At 44.9% G+C, this 13,549-nt stretch overlaps 1 protein-coding gene across 1 annotated transcript in view; it reads left to right on the plus strand.

Annotated features, from left to right (window-relative positions):
• Window positions 1-6,994: 6,994 nt before the first annotated feature.
• The window catches only part of HCK (HCK proto-oncogene, Src family tyrosine kinase), a 40,928-nt gene continuing 34,373 nt past the window's right edge, over window positions 6,995-13,549 (plus strand). The window contains exon 1 of the mRNA XM_065919745.1: window positions 6,995-7,351. The gene's annotated coding sequence lies outside the window, so the exon portion shown is untranslated. The remainder of the gene's footprint in view (window positions 7,352-13,549) is intronic.

Consider the following 13,549-nt stretch of genomic DNA (forward strand, 5'->3'; position numbering starts at 1 on the left):
GGTAAGCACTCTTACCATTCCACTTCACAGATGAAGAAGTATGGACAGAGAGGAGTTGAGTAACTTGACCAAAGTCACAGCTAGAGAGAAGCGGTCAGTCCAGTCTCAGCGCCTTTGCTTCCATCATCCCTGCACTGCTGGTCCCAATGGCAAGTGCACAGACAGAACCTTTTGGAACTCTTCATCCCCTAAAAATCCTACCCAGCCTCAATTCTACCTTGTCCATGAAATCTCTGATATTTTAAATGACTTTATTTTTGAATAATTCATATTATTTTTTGAATAAATATATTTAGGTGGCTCAAAATTCGAGAGTACCAAGGGTATGCTAGGACCAAAAAGCCTCCCTCTCTCCTCTCTCATCCAGCTACACAGTTCCCTTCCCTGGAAGAAACCACAGGGGCTGTTTCTTCTGTGTGCCCTTCCTGACTCAGCCCAGGCATGTGCTGGTAAATTCCCATATCTTTGTTTTCTTGTTCTACACACATAGAAAAACATAATAGAAGCTGTTGTGCACCTTGCTCCCCTCCACTTACACACTTGTTCCCTATTAGTACATAGAACTTTTTTCATTTAAAAAAAGTATTGAATTGTAATCCCCATAGTCATCCATTTAAATGTACAATCCAGTGATATTTCATATGTTCTCAGAGTTGTGCAGCCATTACTGCGATCAATTTTAAGAATTTTCATTACCCACTCCCCCCCCCACAAAAAGCCCTGTACCCATTAGCAGTCAGTCCTTGTTTCTCTCCACCCCCCACCCTAGACAATCACTAGCCTACTTTGTTTCTGTAAATTTGCCTATTTTGGATATTTCATATAAATGGAATTATACAATGTGTGATATTTTGTGACCAACTTCTTTCATTTAACAAATATTCAAAGTTCATGTTGTAGAATGTATCAACACTTCATACCATTTTATTGTCAAATAATAGTCCATTGAATAGATAGAGCACATTTTATTTATCCACTGATGAACATCAGAGTTGTTTCCACTTTTGGAGCTATTATGAATAATGCTGCTATGAAAATTTCATTTACAAATTTTGGTGTAGACATACATTTCAATACTTTTGGGTAGACACCCTGGAAGTGGGATTTCTGGGTTACATGGTAACTCCATGTTAACTTTTTAAGAACATGCCACACCACTTTCCAAAGGGGCTGCACCGTTCTACATTTCCACCATGATACGGGAAGGTTCTAATTTCTTCATGGTCTCATCAACTGTTGCTATTGTGTGTTTATTCTTATTAGCCATTCTAATGGATGTGAAATGGCATCTCATTGTGGTTTAATTTGTAGTTCCCTAATGGCTAATGTTACTAAGTGTTTTTATGTGCTTACTAGGTACTTGTATAGCTTCTTGGGAGAAATACCTATTTAGATCTTTTGCCCACTTTTCAAGTATGTTGTCTTTTTTTTTTTTTTTTAGTATGTTGTCTTTTTATTATTGAATTATGTTGCTTAAATATTTAGGCTACCAGTACCTTATCAGATGTGTGACTTGCAAATACTTTCTCCCTTTCTGTGGATTGTCTGTCTTCTTGATTGTATCATTTGCAGTACAAGCTTTTCCTTTTGATGAAGTCCAGTTTATCTATTTTTTTCTTTTATCACTTATGCCACATCTAAGATTGCTTTGCCTAACCTAAGGTTGTAAAGATTTAATTCTAAGAGTTTTATAGGTTTGGCTCATAAATTTAGGTCTATGATCCATTTTGAACTAAATTTTGTGGGTGGTGTGAGATAGGGGTTCAACTTAATTATTTTGCATGAAGATATCCAATTGTTTCAAAACCATTTGTTGAAAGGACTATTCGTTCTTCCCATTGAATTGTCTCAGCACCCTTGTTGAAAATCAATTGGCAGTCAATGTAAGGATTTACTTTTGGACTCTTAATTCTGTTCCACTGATCTATATTTCTACCTTTATGCCAGTAACCACACTATCTTGATTACTGTAGTTAAGTTTTCAATTAAAAAGAGTGAGTCCTTCACTGTTTACTTTTGCAGGATTGTTTTGGCTGTTCTGAGTTCCTTGCATTTCTATACAAATTTTAGGATGAACTTGTCTATTTTTATTTCTTAAAAAAGATATCTGGGGTTTTGATAGGGATTTGGTTGACCATTTGGGGGAGTATCACCATCTTAATATTAAGTCTTCTAGTCCACAAAGGGATGTCTTTTCCATAAGACGTCTTTTCCATCCCATGAGATGTCTTTATTTAGGTCTTCTTAAGCTTCTTTCAAGACTGTTTCTTGGTTTTCCAAGTATCTTGCACTTCTTTTGTTAAATTGATTCCTAAGTATTTTATTCTTTTCATTAATATTGTAAGTGAAATTATTTTCTTAACTTTATTTTCAGTTTGTTCATTGCCAGTGTATGCAAAGACAAATAGTTTTTAAACATCATTATTCCTTTGACAACTGCTGGGCACTCCATTATTGTATTATCATTTTTTCCCCAGTTCTCAAATGACAGGCATTTAGCTTATTTCTAATTCATTTCTGGTAAAAAGTGGTGCTGCAATGACTTTTCTTGTGCATATCCATGAAGTTTAAGGCATCTGAAAATGATTGAGAAAAGATCTACAACTGTTGATTGCCACTACCCTGGCCCGTGTCACCATCATCTCGCCTTTGGAGCATAGCCTCAGCCTGCTCATTGGATTCCCTGCTTCCCCCTGGTCCCTCTAATTCATTCTCCTCCCAGAAGCCAGAGAGATCCCATTAAAATACAAGCCAGTTGTGGCTTACTCCTCTGCTCAGAACCATCCAATTGCTCCCATCTTGTGTCAATTAAAGTTTGCTCTCAGGATATTCATGGCCTTACAGTCTGACCTCACACCCTCTCCAACATCCTCTCCATCATTTTCTCCTGTGCCCATTCTGTTCCAACTACGATGACTTCCTCGTGTTCCTTAAATACATCAAGTGCAGTCGCCCCTCAGGACCTTAGCCATTACTATTCCTTCTGCCTGAAACACATTTCCTCAGACTATTCCATTACTCACTCCCCCAATTCAGCAGATATCTGCATACATGCTCCCTCTTCAGAGAAGGCTTCCCTGCCACTCCGTCTTGGGTCACACCATCACTCCTTCCCCACCCCTGCTCCCTTGCCGCTTGCTTTGCTTTATTTTTCTTATAATCCTTACCGTCCTCAGACATAAGATGTCAGTTGACTCTCACAATGATTCACTGATGTAAATACTATTACTATTCCCACTTGACAGATGAGGAGACAGGCTCCGAGAGGTGACTCAATATGTGCAAGATCACTGAGCTGATGGCAGTGTCCGGGTTTGAACTCTAGTCTGACTCCAAAGATGCAGCCTTTAGCACCATTTCTTGTGGTCAGCTATATTCCCCATGACAGTGAATGAATGAATGCCTGAGTAGACAAAATGTTTGCTATCCCAAATATTAGTAAGGCAGTGTTTTGGAGTAAAATTTATAATTGTATCAATGTTCTTTCATGCTAATATGAGTTAGAGGGGAAATATTTTTTTAATTACAAAGAACAACAATACAAAATTGACAAGGACATGATAAAACTGGAAACCATAGTGATTCCCATCACTGGTGGGAATGCAAGGTGGTATAATTACTTTGAAAACCACTTTAGTTTTGTATTATAAAGTTACCGACCCAGGGATCAAACCGGGATCTCCTGCATTGCAGGTGGACTCTTTACTGTCTGAGCCACCTAGTGGGAAGCTTAAACATGCACTTACTATATGATCCAGTAATTCCAGTCCAAACCATTTAACCAAGAGAAATGAAAATGTATCCATGCCAAGACTTGTACATGAATGTTCATAGCAGCTTTATTCATGTAACAGAAGCAACTCAAATATTCACCAGCAAGTAAATGAATGAACAAATAGTAATACATTTGTACTATGGAATACAACTCAGCACAGTAAAAGGAAAACATACTAGAATATGAAACAACTTAAACTCTTAAAAGCAATATGTGAGTAAAATGAAGGCCCATTTTATTCACAAAAAGAAACATATTGTATGATTGAATTTATGTGAAATTCTAGAAAAGACAAAGTTAATCTATAGTGACAACAAGCCAAACAATCGTTACCCTAGGAAATGAGTGGGGAAGTTGAATGTAGCAGGGTATAAAGGAACTTCTTGGAGTGACAAAAATGCTTTATATCTTGATTAGTGTGGTAATTACATGGATGTCTACAGTTGCCAAAACTCATCAAGCTGAGTATTTTAAATGGTGCATTTTATTTATAAAATTATGCTGCAGTAAAGTTGATAGGGTCTTTGGGAACACATACGCGATTTTCATTGCGGCATTACTTTAATAGCCAAAAAAAAAAAAAAAAGAAGAAGAAGAAATTGGAGAAATTGGCTATTAACAGGAGAATGTTTTCGCTATAAGTGGTCCTTTGCCATCAGAATGGCAAACTCAGAAGATGTGGCTGATGCTGGAAATGACACTCTAACATCCCCAGAACCTGCATCTGTCTTCTTAGAGGCTCTCTGTGGTGACTGGAGCATGCATGGGGCAGGCCAGAAATGTTAGAGGATTAATATCCAGCCCCACCAGGAGCAACCATGGGGTTGCAAAGAGTCAGACACTGTGGAGTGACTAAATAGCTGCAGGAGCAGCCCTCATCCAATGTCTCACAGGAGCTGGTGTATAAATGCCCAGACTACCTCATGTCTCAGGTGGGATGACTCTGTGTGGGTTCATTCCCCAGGCATGAATGAGCTCCAGGAGCCCCCAATTGGAGCTTGCTTGGTAATGCTTTCTTGAGTGGCTTTCTTCCCTTCTCATTCACCCACTCCTTTACCCGTGCTTTCTGCATCTTCTAAATAACCAACTTTCACTTTAATCTGTGTCTAGGGTCTACTTCTGGGGGACTCAAATTAAGACCAGCAGATGATACCTAAGGTACAGTCAAGATATGGGGAAATGGTGGAGAGGAATCCAAGCAGCAGCCATTTGATAAGTTTCTGTCATTCTTGGCAAAGCCAAGCCTTAATAAAATACTCACATAGGTTCATAAGGGAACTCATATCAGGATGTTTACAGTGGCACTGTTTATGGTGGGGTGAAGCTGTGTGCCATTTGGGTGTCTGTGACTAGCGGAATGGATAAATAGACTATGGGAGATATAGACAATGACCTTCAGCAACATGGCTAGATATATACTAGATAGATATATACTAGATACTAGATAGTATCTAGTGATGGAGTGAAAAAAAAAGTACAAAATTGAAGTACTATCCAAGAAAATTAAACACACAATTAAAACAATATCTGCTTTTTAAAAGGGCATACATGTATTTAAGCACATAAACCAAACGCATAAGAGCAGGGTCATTATCTTTCTTATTCATGGTTCTGTCCCCCTCCATCACCACCTGCCATTCCCCCTGCCACAGGGGACCTTTGGTCATGTCCAGAAACATTTTTGGCTATCACAACTGAGGAATGGAGCTGCTACTGGCATCGAGTGGATGACTTCTGGGAATTCTGTTCAACCCCCTGCTATGCACAGAACAGCTCCCCACAACAAAGAATTTCAGGACCTAGATGTCAATAGTGGGGCTGCCCAAGTGGCTCCGTGGTAAAAAAAATCCGTCTGCAGGTTCCACCCCCCGGGTGGGGAAGAACTCCTGGAGGAGGAAATGGCAAGCCACCCCAGTGTTCTTGCCTGGATAATCCCATGGACAGAGGAGTCTGGCAGACTGTAGACTGTTGGATCGCAAAGCGTCCAACAAGAATGAGCGACTGAGCAGGCACGCAAATGTCAATCAATAGTGCTGAGGCTGAGAAGTCCTATGTAGCTCAGCCCCAGCATAGTGAATGAAGGAGTGAAAGAGATGGTGGGGGCCTGAAAAGACTGGTAGCGGGTGGGACTCCAGAGACACCGTAGTGTTTCTGTACATTCTCGGAGGTGTGCTCAGCAGGATTTAGGGTGACAGTCCGTTTCCAGGAGGAGTGGGCTCTGCCCTTGTCTGGCCCTGGACACCTCTCATTCATCTGCAGCCTCAAACTGTACCCTCCAGCGCCGCTTACTGCCCCCTCAATTTTCGAGCTCCTCTGAGCTACCGGGAAACGGGCCAGGAGTGAGTCAGGCTGGTTCCTGCGGGCAAAAACTTTGCATAGAGTTTGAATAGCCAGGGCCTGAGGAGCAGAAACCGCAGACCACAGAAGGGCCGGGAAGGCTTGGGACACGGCGTTGGGGAGGGGACTGGGTTAGAAGGAGGCGATTGGAATGGTGGGGAAGTGAATCGGAATGCTTGGGGTGGGGGTGGGTAGAGTCCTGTGAGAATGAGGAAGGTAGGGTCAGGAGCCTCCCGAACCGGTTTAGAATCCTTTGATACGTGGGATCAGAAACCTGGAAAGCAGGGGTTGAACCTTTGAATGGGCCGGATTAGAATCCTTGGGGGGGGGGGGGCGGGGGGCGCGGCGCGGGGAGAGGCAGATTAAAATCCTGTGTGAATAGGCTGGGATCACCCAGGAGTGAGAGTAGAATAGTATCCCTAGGGTTAGGGTCACAAATCTTGAGGGCTGGGTTAGAATCTTCTTATGAAAGAGACTAGGATCCTCCACTTGCCGGATTAAAATCCTGGGGGCAGAATTAGAAACCTCTGATAGGCGAGGTTAAAATTCCTTCCTGGGTGAGATTCAAAATCCTTTGGGGCAGAATTAAGATCTCAGGAGCAGATGGGGTGCTGGGGTTCTCGGGAGGGTGGGGTTTAGAATCATTTGGTACAGGGTTAGGGCACTGGAAGGCGGGATTAGAATACATTGGAGGAGGTGTTAGTTTATTTGGAGATTAGGACCTTGGAAGGACCGGTTAAAATTCTTGGGGGCGGGGTTATTGCCCTTCGGGGATGAGGTAAAGATTCTTGGAGGCAGGGTTAGAAGCCTTGGATGGGCGGTGTTTAAAAAAATCCTTAGGCAGCGGGATTAGGATCTTGGGAGGTGGGGATAGAGATTGGAGTCCCTGGGGTGGGGTCAGAATCTCCGGGGCGGGCTTAGGACACTTGGGGGCGGGGTTAGCATCGCCCCGGGCGCCCAGATGGTCTGTGGGCGCCACCGAGTCCCTGGTTCCGGCCGGGACGCACCGCCGAGGCCTAGGGGCGAGTGGAAGGGGACGCGGACAGTCCAGCGCCAGAGAGCCCCCCCAAAGACGCACGGCACCGAAGCCCCTCGCAGCGCATCCCCAGCCTCTTCTTGAAAGTCAATCCATCTTCCCCTAGCTGTCGAGCGCCCCGGGACCCCGGGGACTGCCGAGCTGGGGGGGCGCTCGAGCTGCGAGGATCCGGGCTGCCCGCCGGAAGAGGAGCGGGCGCCCAGGTGAGTGCTTCGAACCCGGGGGTCGTGGGACACCGGCCCTCGCACTCGGCCTGACGGTCGGGTCTTCGGGCTGCTGAGGGCACCCAGGGTGGTGAGCCGCGTAGACTGGGGCTCAGCGGAAAAAGACCGTCTGGGGAGCGGCGGACAGGCGGTGGGATGCGGGGGCCGACTCTCGGGGGAGGATGTCCAGATGAACAGGCTAATGGCCCGGCTGCGAACCTGGGAACGCGGGAGGGTGACTTTCTGCCTAAGCCGCCACTTCCCTGGGCCGTCCAGGTTCCTCTTCTGCAAGAGACAAAAAAAAAAATGGCTTCAAGGAGCCCGAGAGGGGAAAAGCCCTTTGGGGCTGGGTGACAGTCACGGTCACGGCGGCTTGGCAGCCATGGTGGGGAAGGGGACAGCTGGCCGTGGGCGTGACAGCGCAAGCCACACCCAGGCGGGGCTGCAGCTGGGTCGGTTCGCTCGCTGGGCTCCCTCCTCCTCCCAGCTGCGCCCTGATTCCCAGGAGGTCTAGGTGGGACCCTGAAACCTCCTGGACAGACCACAGGAGGATGCCTGCCCCCTCACTTTCCTCCTGTGAGACCTTGGACAAGTCACTCACTCTCCGTCTATAAATTCCAATTTCCTCATCTGTCAAAGAGGGCTATTAGGTCTGTCTTCCAAGACTGCCATGAGATAGAGTATGTTAGAGGTCATGTTAAGTGAGTTTGGGCTTCCCAGGTGGCGCTAGTGGTAAAGAACTACCTGCCAGTGCAGGAGACATGAGGTGTAGGTTTGCTCCCTGGATCAGGAAGATCCCTGGGAGGGTGGAGGGCATGGCAACCCATTCCAGTATTCTTGCCTGGAGAATCACATGGACAGAGGAGCCTGGCAGGTTACAGTCCATTGGGTCGCACAGAGTCGGACACAACTGAAGTGGCTAAGTAAGGGGTTTGGGGTGGGCAACGTGCCTGTTGGATCTTGGGCAGAAGATGTGGCCATTCTGTGCCTCCGTTTCCATAACTGTAGAATGGGGATATTTGAAATAATGGCTACCTCAGAGGGTCTTTTTAAAAATGTATTTATTTATTTATTTGACCGTAATGGGTCTTAGTTGCAGCATGTGGGATCTAGTTCCCTGACCAAGGATCAAACTCATGCCACCTGCATTGGGAGCTCAGAGTCTTAGCCACCGGATCACCAGGGAAGTCCCCATAGGGTTGTTTTGAAGATTAGATTGAGTTACTGACAGGTCTGCTTATTGCCTAACAGGTCTAACTGTTTAATATCCATTAACAATGGTCATAGCTATTACAGTCTAGCCTAGTGGTTCTCAAACTTAAATGGTACATAAGAATCAACTGGAAAGCTTGTTAAGACACAGATTTTTGGGCCTTGACCCCAAAGTTTGTGATTCAATAGGTCTGGCACAGGATCCCAAGAATCTTTATTCCCAGGTGATGCTGTTGCTGCTGGTTCAAGGGCCACACTTTGAGAAGCACTTTGGCCAGCCGAGAGAAAGGCCTCAAAAGATATTGGTTCTCACCATTGCTTTCTCTGCACTATCATTTTTTTTTGGGGGGGGGGGCATTAAATACAGAGAAGCAAAGGCAGTAATATACTAAATATCCCAGGAACCCACCACCCAGAATTAACAAGTGCTCACATTTTGTCACGTGTGTTTCTGTTTTTTTGAAAAATAAAATTACTAAAAGTCACAGATAACATTGAAGCCTCCCCACCCTGTATCCATCTTAGTTCTGTTTCTCTCCCTCCCCAGAGACAATCTCTGTCATGAATTATAGCTCTTCCTGTCTGTGCCTTTAAAAATGTATTACATATATATGTGGGTGCATAAACAATACCCAAAATTGTCTGTCGTGTTTTAAAGATCTACATAAATGCTGTCTAACTGTGAGATTCGGCGGCAGTTTCATTTCCCCTGCCTTGTTATCATTAAGTTGTCAGAATCTAGCCAGAATCAGACACAGAGCTCTAGCTTATTCTTTCTAAGTGGAGGATTCCAGGAGGGGACCATCCTGCCCTACTTCTCATTCCCCCTGATGCTGAACACTCAGGCTGATCCAGGGCTTCATGACAACAAAGAACACCGCTGGGGCCAGCCTCATGTGTGGTCTTGGGCTCGTGTACAGGTGTTTCTAGGGGGAAACACCGAGAGGCTGAGTGGCTCTCCCAGGGGGCAGCTTTTGTGTATGAGTAGGACTGAGGCATGGAAATGTCACCCAGGCGGTCTGGGGCAGAGAAGAGAGAAGAATCGGCTCTGCTGACCTTCCAGCTCCCTCTAGATCCAGGGCCACTGTCACCTGTTCTCAGCTGCAGGAGGGCAAAGATTCTCCTCCGCCTTATTCACTACGCCTGACACTTAGTATATGCTCCAACAATAGGAGCATGCATCTTTTTGTTTTGTTTCGCTTTTCAGTTCTTTGGGGTTTTTTTGTTTTGTTTTCTTTTTGCTTCCCCTCACAGCTTGAGCAATCTTAGTCCCCCAACCAGGTATTGAACCTGGGCCCTCAGCAGTGAAAGCACGGAGTCCTAACCAACAGATAGCCGGGGAATTCTTAGAAGCATGAATCTTTTAAAAAAATGTTTGGGTAGCAAATGTTTTAGTTTGTTTTTATAGTCTACTTTTCTGTGCACGTTTTATTTAACATAATTAGTAAAATGCTGCATATACAATTTTTATCCCACTTATTTGCTTAGTATTACATTGCAAGCATTTTTCCATGTCATTAAAACATCCTCAAATTTTTAATTACTGAGTAATACTCCACTGTTTGGAGGCACTATAATTTGTTTTAACCATCCTAGCAAAGCACTTTTAGGTAGCTTGCAATTTTTTTAAAGTATTTTGATGTGGACCATTTTTAAAGTCTTTATTAAACTTGTTACAGTATTGCTCCTGTTTTGTATTTTGGTTTTTTGGCAGCGAGGCATGTGGATCTTAGCTTACCAAACCCACACCCCCTGCATTGGAAAGTGAAGTTTTAACCACTGGGCTGCCAAGGAAGTCCATAGTCTGAAATTTTTAAAACTTTTTTAGGTGAAATTCATATAACATTATAAAATGAATCATTTTTAAGTGAACAATGCAGTGGGGCATTCAGTATGTTCAGTGGGTTGTGTGATCAGCACCTCTGTATAGTTCTAAAACATTTTCATCATCCCAGAAGGAAACACCATAGTCAGTTATTCCCCTTCCTCCCTCCCCTCAGACCTTGGCAGCCACCAACCTGCATTTTGTATCAATGGATTAATTTATTCTGGATGTTTCAGATAAATGGAATTACATAATATGTGACCTTTTGTGACTGGCTTCTTTCAAGGTTCATCCACATTAAATACTGACACATTTAATTCATTTTATGGCTGAATAGTATTTCATTGTATGTATATTCTATGATTTGTTTATTCACTCATCTGTAGATGGAAATTCAGGTTGTTTCCACCTTTTGACTACTGTGAATGGTGATGCTGTGAGCATGCCTGTACATATATTTGAGCACCTGTTTTCAGTTCCCTTGGGTATATACTTAGGAGTAGAATTTCTGGGTCATATAGTAACTCCATGTTTAACTTTTGAAGAATCACCAAATTATATTCCACTACTTTACATTCCCACCAGCAATGTACAAGAGTTCCAGTTTCTCCACCCTGTGGTCAACACTTGCTATTTTCCTTTTCAAAAATTATTATTAAAACCATTATTCATTAAGCGTGAGTCTCAATCTCACCCCAACCAGGCTGCTGTCTGGGGGCCTCTTACCCCAGAGGGTGAGGAGAGAGTTGTCTGCATTCAGAGGACTGTTCAGGGCTTGGACTTTAAACTATTTTAGAAAGTTAAGTCCCATGAGGGCACAGACATATCTGTCTCCAAAACTACTGTATCTCTAACCCTGGCACCTGAGACATAGTAGGGCCTCAAAAATACAGAACTGAGGGGTGTTGAACACTCCCTCCCCTCCTTTGCCTGAGATATTTCATCAAAGATGTGTGTTTCAGTTGGCCTCACACAACGCTGCTGCTGCTGCTGCTTCTGCTAAGTCGCTTCAGTCGTGTCTGACTCTGTGCGTCCCCATAGATGACAGCCCACCAGGCTCCGCTGTCCCTGGGATTCTCCAGGCAAGAACACTGGAGTGGGCTGCCATTTCCTTCTCCAATGCATGAAAGTGAAACGTGAAAGTGAAGTCACTCAGTCATGTCCGACTCGTAGCGACCCCATGGACTGCAACCTACCAGGCTCCTCCATCCATGGGATTTTCCAGGCAAGAGTGCTGGAGTGGGGTGCCAGTGCCTTCCCCGGCCTCACACAATGATTCTTCTTAAATATGCACTAACATTTAAAGTCAAGAGAGCTCATAGAAATCTGAATTTCTGTCTTCTCTGGAACAACTAGAAGAGCTGGGACTAGAACCTTGATCTCCTGTGCTCTGCTGCTATCCACTCATTGTAGCGTGGGTGATGCTGAGTGGGGTTGCCCTGTAGACCGCCCCTGAACTGTCCAGTTTGCAGGACCCTTGCCTGGACTCCCTACCCCATGTGGGTAGCCCTGTGGGCCCCTATAGCTTCTATGAGTTCTCAAACCCAGTCCTAAAATCATGACAAGGCCTCCCTTTTATAGAAAAGAAATGTCAGGTCCAGAGAGGATAAGTAACTTTCCCAAAGTTACAGAGTAAGTTAATGGTACAATCTCTTAGCCTCTGTCTTTCTAAGCCACCTCCACCACAGCGCTTTGATACCCCAGGCCATTTTTCCAGTTTCCTCCATCCCAGGACTGGGAGATTTAGTGTGTAATTCCAGAGGCATGGGTAAGGACACAGAAGAAATCCTTGCTTGAATATAAAATGTGTCCTGTTCTTGGCCAGTGGCTGTGGCCACACAGGCTGCACCCTCTGGGTGGCCCTGCCCTGCACTGGGCCTTGTAACAGTCCTCATCCTGACCTACGACACCTACCTGAGGTCCCACCATCACCATGAAATCCTTTGGTCCAGGAGACTTAGGTGCAGCCAAGAGAATAGGAGAGCTTCCCTCAACTCTGCCAGAGAAATGAAGAATCATAGACAGAGCACTGGAAAAGGAAATGGCCACCACCCCAGTATTCTTGCCTGGAGAATCCCTTGGACAGAGGAGCCTGGCGGGCTACAGTCCATAGCGTTGCAAAGAGTCGGCCATGACTGAAGCTACTTAGCACACATGCATGCAGACAGAGCATGAGAGGCCTGAGTTTGAGTGCCAACATTGCCTCATACAAGTTGTGATGCATCAGACAAGTTCTTTCACTCCCTGAGTCTCAATTTCCTCATCTAACAAATGAAGATGAGATAATACCTCACGATTCATGCAAAATCGTGTTCCTTTTATGTTAACACACACACAAAAATGATACTTCATATTTTCCATGAGTGTATATGTGTCAGCCTGAGTTTCCCCAGAAGCAGTCCTTAGAAGAGATGTCAAGAGCATTCACTGTTTAGTTTATTTGGGATTTGATCCCAGAAAACCCTGTAGGAGAATGGGGAAGCAAGACAGAGAAGAGAAGTGAAAGTGAAAGTCACTCAGTCCTGTCCGACTCTTTGCAACTCCATGGACAGTTCATGGAAGTCTCCAGGCCAGAATACTGGAGTGGATAGCCTTTCCCTTCTCCAGGGGATCTTCCCAACCCAGGGATCGAACCCAGGTCAGCAGACAATAAAGATGTGATCAAGTCAGTCCCATTGTCGGCACCTGGAGCTCAGTTCTACTGGGAGTGCTGGGAGCTGCTTGAGCCAGCTCAAGAGGTAGAGGAACTGGGATGCTTATCTGCCTGATCCTGTCAGTCACAGCTGATGGGGATGAGGTTGGCTCCCACGGGCTGACAATCCTCTAGCACTTCCACTTGACAGGCTTATGGGCAGAGCAGGCACCAAGGACCACAGAGAAATCTGCTAGATGAAGAGGTACAGGTCCTGGCAGTTGGACATCCAGCGAGTGTTCAGAAGGGTGAACAGCTGAGCAAGGGGGCGGGGCACTGACATATCTGCTTTAATATAATATGCAAATGCATGAGAAGAGGCTACCTGGGCAGGGGTAGTGAATGGAGGGATGGCCATGGGGAGCCTGGAAAGGGTACCTTACAGGCCTTATTACAAAGGTGCCTTAGATTTAGCTTTATTGTTTTCATTTTTAACAAGGATGATGTAGTGTTTTAGTAGGTGATGAAA

This window comes from Muntiacus reevesi, chromosome 2 (genome assembly GCF_963930625.1).
Source record: "Muntiacus reevesi chromosome 2, mMunRee1.1, whole genome shotgun sequence".
In the NCBI taxonomy this organism is placed as follows: domain Eukaryota; kingdom Metazoa; phylum Chordata; class Mammalia; order Artiodactyla; family Cervidae; genus Muntiacus; species Muntiacus reevesi.